This window comes from Rhinopithecus roxellana, chromosome 16, assembly GCF_007565055.1.
Source record: "Rhinopithecus roxellana isolate Shanxi Qingling chromosome 16, ASM756505v1, whole genome shotgun sequence".
In the NCBI taxonomy this organism is placed as follows: Eukaryota; Metazoa; Chordata; class Mammalia; order Primates; family Cercopithecidae; genus Rhinopithecus; species Rhinopithecus roxellana.
In genome coordinates this window covers 55,059,501-55,075,670 of record NC_044564.1, presented here as the reverse complement: position 1 = coordinate 55,075,670, position 16,170 = coordinate 55,059,501, and positions in this window count along the sequence as shown.

Genomic DNA, 16,170 nt, shown 5'->3' with positions numbered 1-16,170 from the left:
TAGGCAGAGGGCGCCATCAGACTGTGATGCCATCCAAACAGAGGCCAGCCCACTGGGATGCTGTAGAGCAAACATTGCTGTCACGCAGTAGAAGAGTTCTATGCTGGATAGAAACAGCTAGGCTGTCATACCACTCCCTGCAGAAGCCCACCCTGAGAGGAGTGTGTCTTTGCTATCACTGTCTTGCTCATTCATTGAGTAGGGTCCTTCCTGGGAGCTGGAAAGCTGAGGTAGACCCTGAAAGAATTAACACCATCAATGAACCACAATCCATGTAGCTGGAGATCTGAGCAGCAGAGCTCTGTGTCTGCACAAGACATTGGGGGAAACCATAGGTCCCCTATCATTATACTTCCCAGTTTGTAATAAAGCATGAATTGGGCACATACACTTTTGAAAATGGATTTCTGCCTCAGCTCTTCTCCTGTTGGCTTTATCACTCACACACACACACACACACACACACACACACACACACACACACACAGAGTCACTGGGATTTCAAAACCTCTCAAGACTGTTCTTTCTCAAATCTAGAGTACTATTCCTCCTTGGAGAATAGTGGTGTGTGTGTTTGTGTGGTTTAGTGAAGGGTGGTGACCTGTTGCTTTTTCTTTTCTCCCAGGAGGCACCAAGAAAAGGCACAAGCTTCAGCATCAGGCAGACCTTGTTCTCTACTTTGTACTTTGGAGTCCCCAAAGCAAGTCCCTAAACTCCACTGCTCTGAGCCCATTTCTTCATCTTGCAGCAGGCATCTCATCTCATACGCAATGAGATAAAGGCACAGATGATGTGGCACAGTTCCAGGTGTATGTTAAGTACTCACTAAAGGGTCACTGGCATCTTTTAAAAAGCACTGATACTGCACCCTGTGTGGAATAATTGTGAGAAGACCATAGCAAGGACCATAGTTCTGAGATTAGTGTACAGAGGCACGAAGGAAATGCACTAGCTCAGCATGCACCCAAGTTGTAAAATCCTCCAATGATATTGCCTAAAGAGTCTGTCTTTATCTTAAACTCAGTGCAACCTATGGTTCACACAGATGTCTCTTTGGTACCTTCCTGGGGCCATCAAAAAGGTGGTACCACTTTTAGAAGCATCAAGAGGACCTCTTGTACTGGGCCCCGTATTTCAAAGGGCTCCACTCTGACCATTCTCCAGCCATGCCTGACCCCACACAGTGGGAAGTCCATGTGGCCGAAGTGATGTCACCACCAAAAACCCACTCTTCTTCTCCTTGTGGATTCACTCCAGGTATCTGGAACCCCAGAACTCCCTGTCCAAATGGGCTGTGCTACTTCTGGGGCCAGCATGGACTTCTTTCTCAAATGGATTTGGGATGGTCCCCCCAAGAGTGGATCAGGTCTCCAGTGTGTGCATCCTGAGGCTTGAGGAGTGGACATGGACATGGGGTGGCTATTTGTGGAACTGTGGATCAAGCTAGATGTGGAGATGCTCATGGTTGAAGGTGGAACAGGGGTTTGAAGAGAAGGGGGTTGGGTCACAGGCAGGAGGCTAAGGACTGCTCTCTTTGTGCCAGCACATTCTAGCCGAGATATTCTAGATATTCTAGATATTCTAGATATTCAGCATATTCTAGCCGAGAGACTCAAGGAGTCTCTGATCATTCTAAATCAAACCTGGCCTTCCAGGTTGCTGTGATAGTATATTTGTTAAGACAAGAGATGAAAACACATTTTTATTTAACAGGTTTTGTTAGCTAGCTTTGGAATTTTTAAATATTTAGATCTATGCATTTATTGGTCTCCATTTGCAATCTTGCCCCAGGCTCTGTAAATTCTAGAGGCAGGCCTGGGAAAATTCTCACAGCCTTAGAGTCAGTAGACCTCAAATACCAGGAGAGAAGATGTGCAGTGCAGATTCTAAAATCCATGAAAAATCATTAAGGAGTATTAGCGCATCAGGACTCAATGAATACCTTGACAGTTGCCAGACAGCAAATGGTGCAACATGCAAACATTTGTTGTAGTCTAATATATTTTAAAACAAAATAAAGCATTTTTATTTCTAATCCAAGTGCTTCCTGATTTGGCTGTGCTCTATAGCCAACAGTGAACATCTGTAGACCATGTCCCCGTATATGGACCATCTGTACCACACAGTCCTTTGTGTTGCCCATCTATACAGCATGACCCATTATACTGAAGAGTGGCTTTATGGAATGACCCCCTTTCCCCTACTGGAAATCTGTTAGGCACATTAAGCTAACAGTCTCCTTGGGGTACTGTTGGGCATAGCTGTATTGCCCAACCACACAGCTGCGTCTTTCATCATCAACTCCAAATCATCTCTCTCCCCTCTGCATGTAGCCAGTACTCTCTTCTGCCCAGATTTTTAAAAGGCCAAATTCCTGTCCACAGAAAGGGTTTATGTGTGAGGCCAAGGGCCCATGGTGGAAGCGGCCCATTTGTGCCCCAGCCTCCCCTGACTACCAAGGAAATTCAGAGCCCAGTCAGCAAATGCTATCCAGTCCAGGTGCCTCCTTTGATACTGCACAGTAACTGAGATGCTAAGGTAGTGGCTTATTCAGGGGGAAGAGCTAGCAAATGAGACAACCAGGAAAAGAAGCCTGGGTTCTTGTTTTTGCTCTGTGATTACTTCCTTTAACCCTGCCTGTTCCAGGACCTTAGCTTGTATTAAAACTTGACCTGGCTGTGCTGAACTATCATTAGGCATACTTACTCATAACCCTCAGTGGAGGCAAAGCTGCCGTGGGAAATCCTGGGCTCTTGATCCATTTTACCCTTTGCCGTAGATACCAACATGCTGGTTGCACTCTGGCCAGCTGGCCTAGGATTAGTGCTGCTCCAGGCATACAAGCTGTATCATGACAGAGGCAGTATGGCAAGATGTAGTGAGTACTGATCTGGGAATCTAGAGACCAGGCTCTAATTTAGTGACTAAGCCAAGTCAATTCTGACTAGAGCTTGTGCTCCGAAGTGAGGAGCCTTCAGAATCCACTCTGTCTCCACCACATAAGCAAATTACTTGACCATTCTGAACCTCAGTTTCTTCATCTATTCAACAGGAATCATACTTGCATTACAAAGTTCTTAGGGGATTCATGTGTTTATCACAAAGCTGACCATTAATAAATATTGATTCCCCTTCACTTTTAAAATTCAAGGAGTTGAATCAGTTGATCTATACAGCTCTGACATGCATTTATGATGTCCCTTGGCTTCATATTCCAAAAATTTCTCCAGGATCCATGATATATTCTCCTCTTGGGCCATTTTCCTCCTCAACCCAGCTGTGTTCATTGAAAAGTTTGCAGCCTGGGCTAGTCCACCTGGTAGTTGGCACTATTAATGATTCACCAAGAAGATGGATCCAGGAAGTGACTTGTGACAAGAATACTTTCTGTGTGGTTTGAGAGAGGTTCCAGTAGGGCTTTGAAGTCAATGGGCATGCCATCCTGAGGCATGGGAACCACAGCGATCATGCAGGCAGGGGAAGCTCCATTCAAGGAGGCTGCAGCTGCACAGAGCAATGCCAAGGCTTCATCTCTTAGTATTACTTCCCCTGGGCTTCAACCTCAGGACTGGTGCATAGAGCAGGGTACTGAGGGGTAATGCCAAGCTATCAGAGAGTGAAAGAGAAATTGTATACCACCAGACTGAAAGCCAGCAACTCTTTTGTTTACAAATAACAAAAACCAATCTGTGTTTGCTTCAGTTGAGAAGGGAAAGATCTTGAAAAACATAGGGTACAAATGCAATGAGACATCAGAATGGAACTGAAATGTTAATCCAGCTCCCTCTCTCTTCAGCTTTCGTCTCTACTTATTTTGACCTGGTTGTTCTATTCTCCTACCTCTGCAGACCTGCCTCCTCTTCTTTTCTGATTCACATAAGTACAAATGATGCCTGTCTCACATTCTCAGGTTTACACTTCACCATCCTGAGGAGGGAAAAGGGAGTAAGTCAGCCAGTTTCTCTATATGCATGGATAAATAGGCAGGTGTAGATGTAGATACAGACATAGACATAAATATGGATACATATCAATCTGGATTTCAAATCCACAAAGAGGAGGTTCTGAGGCATCCATCTTGGTTCAGGTACTCACCCCTCTTCTGATCAATAACCTCCAACATTTGGCATATTTGTTAACAAGAATCCCCACAATGACTGAAGGGGCAAGAAGTAGGTGAGCCTGGCATATGATTCAAAAGGTGTTCATAGCAGCCTAATGAGTTAGGCCACTATGAGGGCTAGAATCATGATTCTAACAGTCAAAGGGAGCCCAATAGTTACAGGATTGCCACATACCAATAGTGAATAAATAGTGAACCTTAGCCAACAGGAAAGCCTGCCTTGATTGAGCTATCATCATGGACACCCGCTTCTGGGCCCTTATTATCATGAATTCTTGCTGCAGCATTTACTCTGAGTTCAGACTGTCAGTAATTCAGACTTGGGTCTTCATCTTTTGTGGGTTTCCACAAAAGACTGTCTACACAGTGCCACAGCTCACCCTCTTTCCCTAACCTGAGCACCCTGTGTGACTTGTATTCTCTCTAGAAGCTGCATTCTTTCTGAAGAATCATTATTCTGAGGAGCACTAAAAAGAGGAGCTTAAAATACTTTGGGTATCAAAAGTAGGAGCAACAGATTGCCATTTGTGTGTACTTTCTTCTATCTAAAACTTCCAATTTAAAAATCCTTTATGGGAATGGAGAGCATTAGGACAAATACCTAATGCATGCGAGGCTTAAAACCTAGATGATGGGTTAATGGGTGCAGCAAACCACCATGGCACATATGTAACAAACCTGCACGTTCCTCATATGTACTCCAGAGCATAAAGTAAAAAAACTCTTTACTAAACACTTCTTAACCATGTAACTACCTCAGCACCACCTTAAACAAAGAACTACTTATTAACATATCAAGAATTTAACGTGCATTCTTCATTGACCTTTTCTATTCTCATCCATTGTGCTTACTATGTCCAACAGCATTCCACTGAACTTCTGCACTTGATTTCTGGGAAGATCTGATGTCCTTCTGAAGTTTATCTCTGTGATCTCCCAAGTTGTTGAGTTAAATCAGAGACAATATTGTCCCTCTAATCATTAATAGTTCTTTCTGAAAATCCAAAATCACTTTAGAAAACGTTTTCATAATGAACTGGGGGCAATGTCTTAGCATCCTCTGTCACAGTGGGAACAAGAAGAGTACCCACTATCAATGCAGTTGATACTGTGCTGGAGATTCTGTTCAGCACAGTAAGGTCAGGAAAAAGAACTAAGGCTTCTATTCCTGTGATCATGGTGAACGACTACGGGCTGCTGCTTCACTCTTCAAAATCAAATCCATGGGAACCATAAAAGTGAGAGGAAAATTTGGATTACGGAAACAGCAACAAAATCTGGAATACTGAGAAACTCCTGAGGATGTTGAAGTCTGTTAAACTAGAGTGAGAGGTGGAGTGTGGAACGATGTGGGAGGAAGGTAACTAAAGCCCTGAGAAAGGATGACCAGAGATGGTAAGAAGACAATTAAGATTCCAGGTTGCATTCTTGCCTCTCCCTTGAATTGCCTTAGGCCCTACATTGGCTGCCTTTTCACTTAGAAATCAGCTGATACAACCCAGTCCACCAATGCTAGGGAGTATGAGAGTAATAGGAAAGTCCTTTAAAGATAAGAAATTAATGAAAACTGGTAGGGAGAGACTAGCCTCCCTAAACTTTCATTTATCTGTTCACTTTTACCTCAATATGCCCAAAACTTTTTAGTACAGACTTAGGAGATAACTACTTTCTCCAAATACTGTTTTGGCCTAATGGTCTAAAGTCAAAACCCTGTGGATAGTTGCCCGGTAGAGTGGCAAAGAAATATTAATAGTCAGCAGTGGTGCTATGGTTGTTTCTGTGACACTGTACCTTGGAACTAAGCCCACTTTCTTTCTTAAAGTTTCCAGCACTGACAAAGACGAGGACCGTGAATAGACCTTTTTAAGTACATACTACCTGACAGAGTCCATGACCACTGAATGGGTCATGAGCTCACGGGCTAAAATAAACAGACTCCTGTTTAATACCACAGACTGCAACATATATCATTCAAAGCAGACCTATTAGAACAGAGGACAAAGCTTTCAGTAAAGCCTGCTAAGATATTTAAGGAAATGAGAAAAAATATTACCAATATGAAACAAAAACCAAAATAATAATGAAAATAATCAAGTGGAAGTATTAGCTATAACAAATAGAATAGTTGGAAAAAAGAATACAGTATGATAGATGTGGCTAAAAATGAATTAATAAAATATAAGATCATATTGAGGTTTCATAAAAGATGATAAAAAGAATAAAAGAAAGAAAATATGAAAGAAAAGCTAAAATAAATGGATAGTGTAAGTCAAGATGCCAACATCCAGAAGCTAGAAACTCTAGAAGGAGAGGAAAATAAAAATGAAGAAAAATATTTGGAGAAAAAAATGAAGATATATTTCTCAGAATTGAATACAAATGACATAGATTAAAATAGCCCATACACTGTCAAATATAAGAGATTTGAAAAAATTGGCACCTAAATATAGTAAAATTTAAAGACATCAAAAGCAAGAACAATTATCAATACTTTTAGAAAGAACAGCTCAACCACAGAAGAATAAACATCAGAATAACATCAGACTTCTCAATAGCAACACTGAATGCAAGAAGATAACAGCAAAATGGCATAGCACTTTTAAAGTAATAAAGGAAAGGAGGAATAACAAAGGGAAAAAGCCAAAGTAAGTATAATGGCTGGAAAATATTAAGAAAGATGACAAAAATATGTTCTAACATAACAATAGTAATAATAAATATAAATGTATTAAACTCACCATTTAAAAGACACAGATTCTCAAATTTGATTAATAAAAGAGGCTTCAAATATAGTTACTAGAGGAGCTCACTGAAAACAAAAAGATACAAAAAGACTTAAATAGATGGAAATATATAACAAGAAAATATTAGCCGCAGAAAGGCTGCAGTAACAATCCTAATATTCGATCAGAATATTTAAGAAAAATATGTCTTAAAAAAACAAAAAAGATCTCATATACAAATAAAGGGAAGTAATAAAAAGACATGTTTATTATAAACATATACACACCTAATTATACAGACTCAAAACATACCAAGTAACAACTAACAAAACCGAAGAGAGATAAGTGAAGTAATGGAAGTTACCAATTTTAACCCACCACTTTCAGAAACTGAAATTTATAGATCAAGCAAAGAAACATATGTAGAATTATCAAAGATATGTAAAGAATTATGCAACACACAAACATAAAATCCATAGAATTCTTTTTGAGTTTATACAGAAGAATTTTACAAAAATAAACCTTTATGATGCCAAATTGGCTTGGCATTTCAAGGCTGCTTTAGTATTATGAAACCTTTACATTAGCACTTTTTTTCACAACTGCCATGACTGAGGAAAGAGTGTGGAAATTGCAGTCGTGCTTTTACATGCTTTCATCTGGAAATGACACACATCCTTTCACTTACAAATATTGGCTAAGGAAATTAACAAGGTTATGGTTATCTTCAAGAGGCTGGAAAATAGAATTCTCCTATATCCTGGAAGAAATGGATACTAGATATGAGTGACAACAGCAATGTCTACTAGGGGCAATTTTAATGAAGGTGAAAATCTACAAGATTTAAATATGCATGTAGCAATACTGAGAAACCTTAAAAAACAGCTCTGACTAAAAAAATTAGAAAACAAAGAAAATAAGCTACAAAACACAATATCATTTGCATAAATATAAAATTCATGCACATATTGAAAATACACACATATTTAAAAATATTTTAAATGGTATCTATAGGGAAAAGGCAAATAGCAGTAGAGTATGGGATAAAGATAAAGAGAATAAGTAAGTCAATAAATAACAGAAGGGCTTTGTGAGACCAATGATAGTAGCATGCTATGAACAGAAGAGCATGATTAACTCTACCCTCTGATGCTGAATTGCTGTTGTTGTTGTTGTTTTAAGGCATAGGGTTCAGCTTAGAAAAGAATAAATCAACTTCATTATTTTCAGATGACATTATAATATTCCTAGAAAACCTAAAAGAACATACATAGAAATTTTTAAAATTAGTAAGTTTATCAGTGTTCTTGGATTCAAAATCAATGTAAATAAATTTGTTCCATTTGTACTAACTGGCATGATTAGTTAGAAAATGTAATTTTATAAAAGATTGTTTGCAATGATATGTTTAAAAAACTTTAAGGGCCTAAAAATAAATCTAACTGAATATGGAAAAGATTTTAATGAAGAAAAATACTAATTTTATTGGAGCACTCAAAATCATAAAGCTGCCTGTTATTACTAAATTGATCTATATATTTAATACAATCTGAATTTTAAAATGCCAACAAGTCTTTATATGTGTATGTAAGGGAAGAGGGCTTAACCCAGCAAAAAAAAAAAAAAAAAAAAAAAAAATAGTGATAACTTTGAAGCAGAAGGGAAAGAAAAAACAAGAGGAATAGGAAGATGAAAAGAAGAAAGAGAAAAAGAGAAAGAGGAGAGAAAGGAGAAGTTGTTTGGAATAGTGATTACTGACCTTCACAAATATTAAGAATTATTACAACATGTGACATTATCACAGGCGAGTAACCAATGGAATTGAACAAAAAGCCAAGAAACAGACCCCCATGTATGTGAAAACATTTATAACAAATCAGATCAATGGAGGAAAAAATGGAATTCAATAAAATATGCTGAGACAATTGGTTATACACATTGAAATAATTAAAATTGGATCCCTATCTCACTCCACACATTAAAAATAAATAAATCTCAGCTGGATTTAAGTGTGAAGGGCAAATCCTTAAATAAAGGGGAGTGTCTTTGTGACATTAAGATATTTAAGAGTTTCTTAAACAAAATGAAATAGTACAAACCATAAAGAAGATAAATCTGACTTCATTCAATTTAATACTATATATATTTCCAGACTCCTGAAGAAAGCAAAAAGACAAACTGCAAACAAGAAGAAATTATTTGCAGCATTAAAACTAACAAAATGATAGTATTCAGAATATATGAAAAACCATAAATCATTAAGAAAACAAGTAACTCTTGTTTGCCCAAAAATGGGCAAAAGTCTTGAATAAGCACTTACGAGAAAAGAAAATTTGAATGGGCAATACATTTATGAAAAGATGCTCAGCCTCATTGTATTTTAAAGAAATGCAAATTTAAATCAAAATGAGATAACATTTCACAGACGTTAGATTGATTTAAAAAATTTATACAGTTATCCCTTAGTATCTGCAAGAAACTGGTTCCAGGACCCACCACAGATACCAAAATCTGAGGATGCTCAAGTTCCTTCTATAAACTGGCATAGTATTTGTTTATAACCTATGCACATCCTCTTGTATATGTTTGTATTTTAGTTTAGTTTAGTTTAGTTTTTGAGATGGAGTCTTGCTCTGTCACCCAGGCTGGAGTGCAGTGGCACTACCTCAGCTCACTGCAACCTTTACCTCCCAGGTTCAAGTAATTCTCCTGCCTCAGCCTCCTGAGTACCTGGGACCACAGGCGCATAATACCACAATGGAGATGGCGTTTCACCATGTTGGCCAGGCTGCTCTTGAAATCCTGACCTCAGGTGATCCACCCACCTCGGCCTCCCAAAGTGCTGGGATTACAGATGTGAGTCAGTGCACCCATCCTCTCCTGTATACTTTAAATCATCTCTAGATTACTTAAAATATCTAAGACAATGTAAATGCTATGTAACTTGTTGCTGTATCATATTGTTTTTACTTTGTATTATTTTTATTACTATATTGCTATTTTTTCTGAATCCATGGTTGGTTGAATCCATAAATGCAGAACCCATGGATACAGAGGATCAACTGTAATATCATGTTGGTGAAAATATGAAGCAACCAGAACACTTATACTTTGCTGGTAGCAGTGTAAATAGGTACAATTGGCAGTGCCTAGTAAAATTAAATATGCACACACAACATTACCCAGCAATTCTACTCATTTTATGTCCTAGAGAAACTCTTTCACATATGGCCAAGAGATAAAGAATACTCAGAGCAATATTTTTGTAATAATAAAAAACTCAGAAACAAACCATCTGATCATCACCATCAAAACTGATACAGGTTGAGTATTCTTTATCTGAAATGCTTGGAACCAGATGTGTTTTAGATTTCAGATTCTTTTCAGATTTTAGAATATTTGCATATACATAACAAGATAGCTTGGAAATTAGATCCAAATTTAAACGCAAAATTCATTTATGTTTCACATACTCCTTATACACATAACTTGAAGGTAATTTTATATAATATCTTAAATAATTTTGTGCATATTACAAAGTTTGTGTATATTTGACCATCAGAAATCATAGTGTCAATATCTCACATCTCCATCATGGCTGACTCTCAATTTATATGCTACCAATAAGTGATCATTTTTCATACTTCTTCACACATAAGTATTTGACAGCAAAAGTATAACATGCCATTAATACAGTGAAAAAATAATGTGTTCAGGGTAACTAAGCAGCCTAGAAATATCACTAGAATACCTGTATGAACTGCTAAACAACGCTAACAACAATGACAGGCTTTTAGTCTCCACCTATGATGCTGTGTTTTGAATAAAAGGTTATTGTACATTGTATTTTTTTTTTTTTAGGTGAGAAAAAAACATCAGAAGCAGTTGAGCGACCAGGAAATAAATACCTAGGGATGACAAGGCATTCCAGCAAATGGCTTTTTAAACAATTTCCTCCAAAGTCACCTGCCTCATTAACAAGGCCTTATCTTAGAAGTTTTTTCTTAGCTTGTATAAACTGACATGATTTCTTGTTTTGTTATGAGTGCATTCTGCCTTAGTCCTTCAAAAGCCCCATCACACATTTTCACCATGTCATCTACAGACACTTTTTCTGCTGACAATGTAGTCTTTATCATCACTATTACCACAATCTCCTTGATTCAGAACCATTTCAGCTCTTTCACCATTTGTCAATGAACAACTGGAACTTCATTGTTGATACTAAACACTTCCCCAATATTTCCTTCTCCCAGTTTACTGATGAACTCTGAAGGTATTTTTTTTTTTTTTTGCATATGCAAGGAAGTCATATATCATTTTTTTTCTCACTTGACATATGAAATCCTTCAAAGTTACCATCTTGATCATCATCACTGAATATGGTTCCAGGCCAGAACTTGTGCCAGGCATGTCCAACTGTGTCTTTAATCACTGTGTTCCAGGCCCTGACAACAGCATATAAAGCATCCTTCATGTCAAACTCCTATTGAAAAACTTTCACACCCATGTTTCTCTGTTCACTGCTGTTAGCATACTGTTGAGGAAAGTGTTTTTATATTTACTTCATTGATCTAAGAGAACCTGGACACATGGCTGAATTAATGAAATCATATTTGAATGAAAGTACATGGCATTAACATTATTTTTGATGAGAATTTCAGCTGAAGGATGAACAGAATGGTTGTCCAGTAATAACAAAAGCTTGCAGTTGTCATCTAGTCTGGCTTCCCTGCAGTGAACATGAGCCAATGGTACAAAATGTTTGTGAAACCAAACAGAAAAGATGTTCTTGGAGGTATATGCCTTTTTGTTAGCATAATACAATAATGAATTGGTATGAAATTCACTCTTTGAAAACAGTGAGGATGCAAGCTTTTGCCTGTCACAGCAAGTTTACACTTAGGTGTGCCTGTTGCATTAGCACACCCCAGCACAATCATTCTATCTTTGGTATCATTAATTCATGTAGGGGCTGTCTCATCAGATATAGTCTATGCCTTTCTGGGGCAGTTACAACAACAGAGCGATGTTTCATTCACATTATGTACTTGTTCTGGCATCATTTTCATCAACGACAATCTTGGCAAACCCATCAGTGAATTTGTCCGCTTTGTGATCAGCAGTTGCTTCATCACCACAAGTCTTTACAGATTTAATGTTATGTCTTTTCTTAAATTTCTGCAACCAGGCCGGGTGCGGTGGCTCAAGCCTGTAATCCCAGCACTTTGGGAGGCCGAGACGGGCGGATCACGAGGTCAGGAGATCGAGACCCTCCTGGCTAACACGGTGAAACCCCGTCTCTACTAAAAAATACAAAAAAAACTAGCCGGGCGAGGTGGCGGGCGCCGGTAGCCCCAGCTACTTGGGAGGCTGAGGCAGGAGAATGGCTTAAACCCGGGAGGCGGAGCTTGCAGTGAGCTGAGATCCAACCACTGCACTCCAGCCTGGGCGACAGAGCGAGACTCCGTCTCAAAAAAAAAAAAAAAAAAAAAAAAAAAAAAAATTTCTGCAACCAGCCTGTTGAATAGTCACAGTTCCCTTCAATTTTCAGTTCATTGCGATAGATCTATGCTTATTTCATAATCAACATACTATTAAATGGCATATGTTCATTGTGACACTGATCCATTATTTTAATATATGACCAAGATCTTCAGTTTCCGCTTTATGTAGTATTTATCTATTTTTCACTGACCTTCATATGTCACTTTCAGCATAGAACTTCAACAGTTTATTCTTCTGTTTCTTCAGATCGTATCTAGTGGTCATTCCAAAACCATACTCTTCTGTAAGATGTTTCAGGCTTACACTGCTGCATATTTTCTCCAGCAACTTGACTTTCTGTGCTGTAGATAAATATAAACACCTCCTCTTTTTCTTATCACTGCTACCCACAGGGATATCTGCAGATATTTTTGACATTTTCCACAACATCTTTACAACAGAAAGCAGAAAATAAGCAAAAACAATAACAACAACAATGAAAAGTGAGTAATGCACATAGTTCTTGGCCCCATGTAGGGCATCATGTGGAACCTAGCATTGGCATGTCCCACCTGCATATGTGTATGTGCCATTTTATTAGCCTTTGTGAGTGTGCTCACATAGGGGAATGTGGGCATGTGCAGAAAAGATATTTTGCAGCTGAAATAGGAAGGGAGAGTCTTTATTCCCTTAGGAATGTGGAATAAATTGTGTTTTGTGCACCTGGATAAAGGCTGTGGCCGATCACATGAGGTCATGTGTGGAATTTTCCACTTGTATCATTGTACTGTGCTCAAAATGTTTTGGAATTTGGTGCATTTCAAACTTTGGATTTCATATTAGAAGTGTTCAACTTGTACATTCATTGGAAAATATTCATATAAAGGAATATTATGTAGCATCAAGGGATGAGTTATGATTGCACACAATAGAAATTGGCCTCAGGAATACACTTTATTGAAAAACCAAGTCAATCACAATGAATATAGAAATGCTCCTTAGCTTATGATAGGATTACGCTCTGACAAATCCATTGTAAGCTGAAAATATAAATCAAAAATTCATTTAGTACACCTAACCTACCAAACATCTTAGCTTAGCCTAGCCTGCCTTAAACACTCTCAGAACACTTACATTAGCCTATAGTTGAGCAAAGTCATCTAACACTAGGCCTATTTTATGATAAAGTGTTAAATATTCATGTAACATATTAAACGCTGTGCTGAAAGTGAAAAACAGAATGATTGTATGGGTACTCACAATTAATATACACAGCAGAAAGCACCAGCATGAAGTTGAAAATTCCAAAGTTGAACTATTGTAAGTTGGGGACTGTCTTTTTAATACAATCCCACTTGAGGATACAAATGTGGTAAAGGAATAGGGAAAGCAAAGGGATAATACTCATGAAAGGCTTGTGGGTACCTTGGGGAGAATGGGAAGAATATAGAGGCTTCAAGGGACACAGAAGAGGCTGCAAAAATATGAGTAAGATTTTATTTTCTGTAAGTTGAATAATGGGCAAGGTCCTGTTATATCATTATAAAATATGTATATGTGTTTTAGCCTTTGTGGTTTACTTTCCATTTTCTGTATCTTTTATCCCTACAATTGTCAATGGGTTATTCTCAAATTTGCCTATGACAGAATTCTTTCTGTTCTTTTCAATGTACTTTTCCTTAGCTCATTTTAATCGAAAATGGAATTTTGCATCTGGGAAAAGTTCAATTCAAAGACTGTCTATATTTAGTTAACAGGTAGCATGGCCAAACAAAAATAGGTTTCTTCAGGACAGATACTTACAGGTGGTGAAAGACTGGATGCCTCCTTGACACACTGTGGGTCTCAGAAGTGTAACTCACACAGGGTCCACACAGGCTGAATTTCTCTACACAATACCTGACAGGGTTTTTTGACTCGGGACTTTATGACAAATGAGAAAGCAGACGTTTTAAGAAAGAGTGAGCCTACGACCTATGATAATAATTTTATGCAATTTGTCGTATATTGGTATGCACAGGTGGCAACCAAAAGAAAGGGAGATACAGTTAAGTCTTTCCCCCTACTAAGAAGCAACTGATGACTGTCACCAGGAGGTAAGGAAACAGACTTGCTGTCGGTGTGGTCAATATCTTTGTCATCATGCCATTTGGTTTGTACTGTGGTGTCTACTTCTTGATTCAGGTATTGACTGTTGTCTTTGAATTTTTTTTTTAAATAAAGTTTTAAAGATCTCAGTCTTTATCTGAAGATCTTTATGGAAGCTTCTAGTTTCCTCCAATAGCTCTGTTAGTTTTGGCTTTGTCCAAGTTGTACTGCAGTAATCTAACTCTACCCTGTGCAGGTCTGTGTTCTTTTGGTGGTCAACGAAAATCCCTTAGTGAAGTCAACATTCCTTGAAGGACATTCTGATCTGAGGACTGTCATTGATTGGGGTAGAGTCAGTACTGCTTAGGCAACCTTCCAGGGTATTGCTGTTTAATTATTTCATTCAAAATTTAACAAACACTTACTAAGTATCTATAGAACAGGCACTTTTCACTTTCCTAAGCACAGATTATAGTCTTCCTTCTCCCAGTAGTTCCCCAGTATTTAGTTCTCCCCTTCAAAATGAATGAATGAATGAATGAATGAAAAATAAAGTGCTTTAAGAATTAAAGACAGGGAGAGAGATTTTGAGACAGAGAAGGAATAACATTTGCTGCTAATGGGTTAGGCTCTTTACATTCTATATATACTGTATTACCTTTTCTATCTAAATAGAGTTTAGAATCCAAGTATCACTGGACTTAAGGAAGAAGTATTTGGCGGCTACTGCTTTGATTAGTGTAGTAAGCAGTAGCCTGGCAATTTCATCCTGTTGGTCAGGTAACATTTAAAAGAAAAAAGAAGTAACAATAAAAGAGTGAGGGCTAACTAGGCTTTTTTACTCAGTATAACTCATGTACAGTAATTTAATTTTTCTTTATTTCTCCAAGACAAATCCTAGACCCCTTTGACAGATGTCCCTTTCCCTGCTGCTGACTTAACAATTGTCATTTAAAAGTTGGCAATAAGTTGTGCGTGTGTGTGTGCATGCGCTCACACACGTGTGCTTGTGTGCGTGTTGGGGAAGAATCAGAAAAGAAGGGAAGAAGTTTTAATGGGGAAAATGTTCTTTATTGATTTACTTCTCGAAGTGTGTGCATTACACATATGTGACGGGGAGGGAATGCCAGTGAATACAATCTGGGGCACCTCTTTTAACTATCATGCTTTACACACATGAATATGTACACTGCAAGAGATTTTATCAGGCATTTCTTGTGTACTTGAAACCTGAGGTTAAGACTTGAGAATCCCATAGGGACGTTGTGAAGTTTGAATGTGGTTAACACAGTGATTATCAAACTTTAATGTGCATTGAATTAGAGAAGGATCCTAATAAAACACACATTCCAATTCGGTAGGTCTGGGGTGGGACCTGAGGTTCTGCATTTCTAACAAGCTCCCAGGCCATGCTGACACTGCTGATCTGGAACCATACTTTGGGGATGAAATGTAGAGAAAAAGACCAGCACCTGAGTCAATAAGTGGACATCACAGTAGTAACCAACCCGCCTACACTACAGAGATACTGACCACACCACAGAGAGGCGATTCCCTTGGATACTGCGGTTAAGGTCATCACTTGCTTCTGAGTAAGAAGAAAGTAGACTTAAATGTACCCCATTTAGACTCGCTGTCCCCTACCTATTCCATCATTCACATGCTACTTAGAAGTCCAAAATTTTCTGAAATTTTGGCTAAAATTCTTTCATCAATGGGTTTCAAATCTCTACACTTTTGCTTACACAC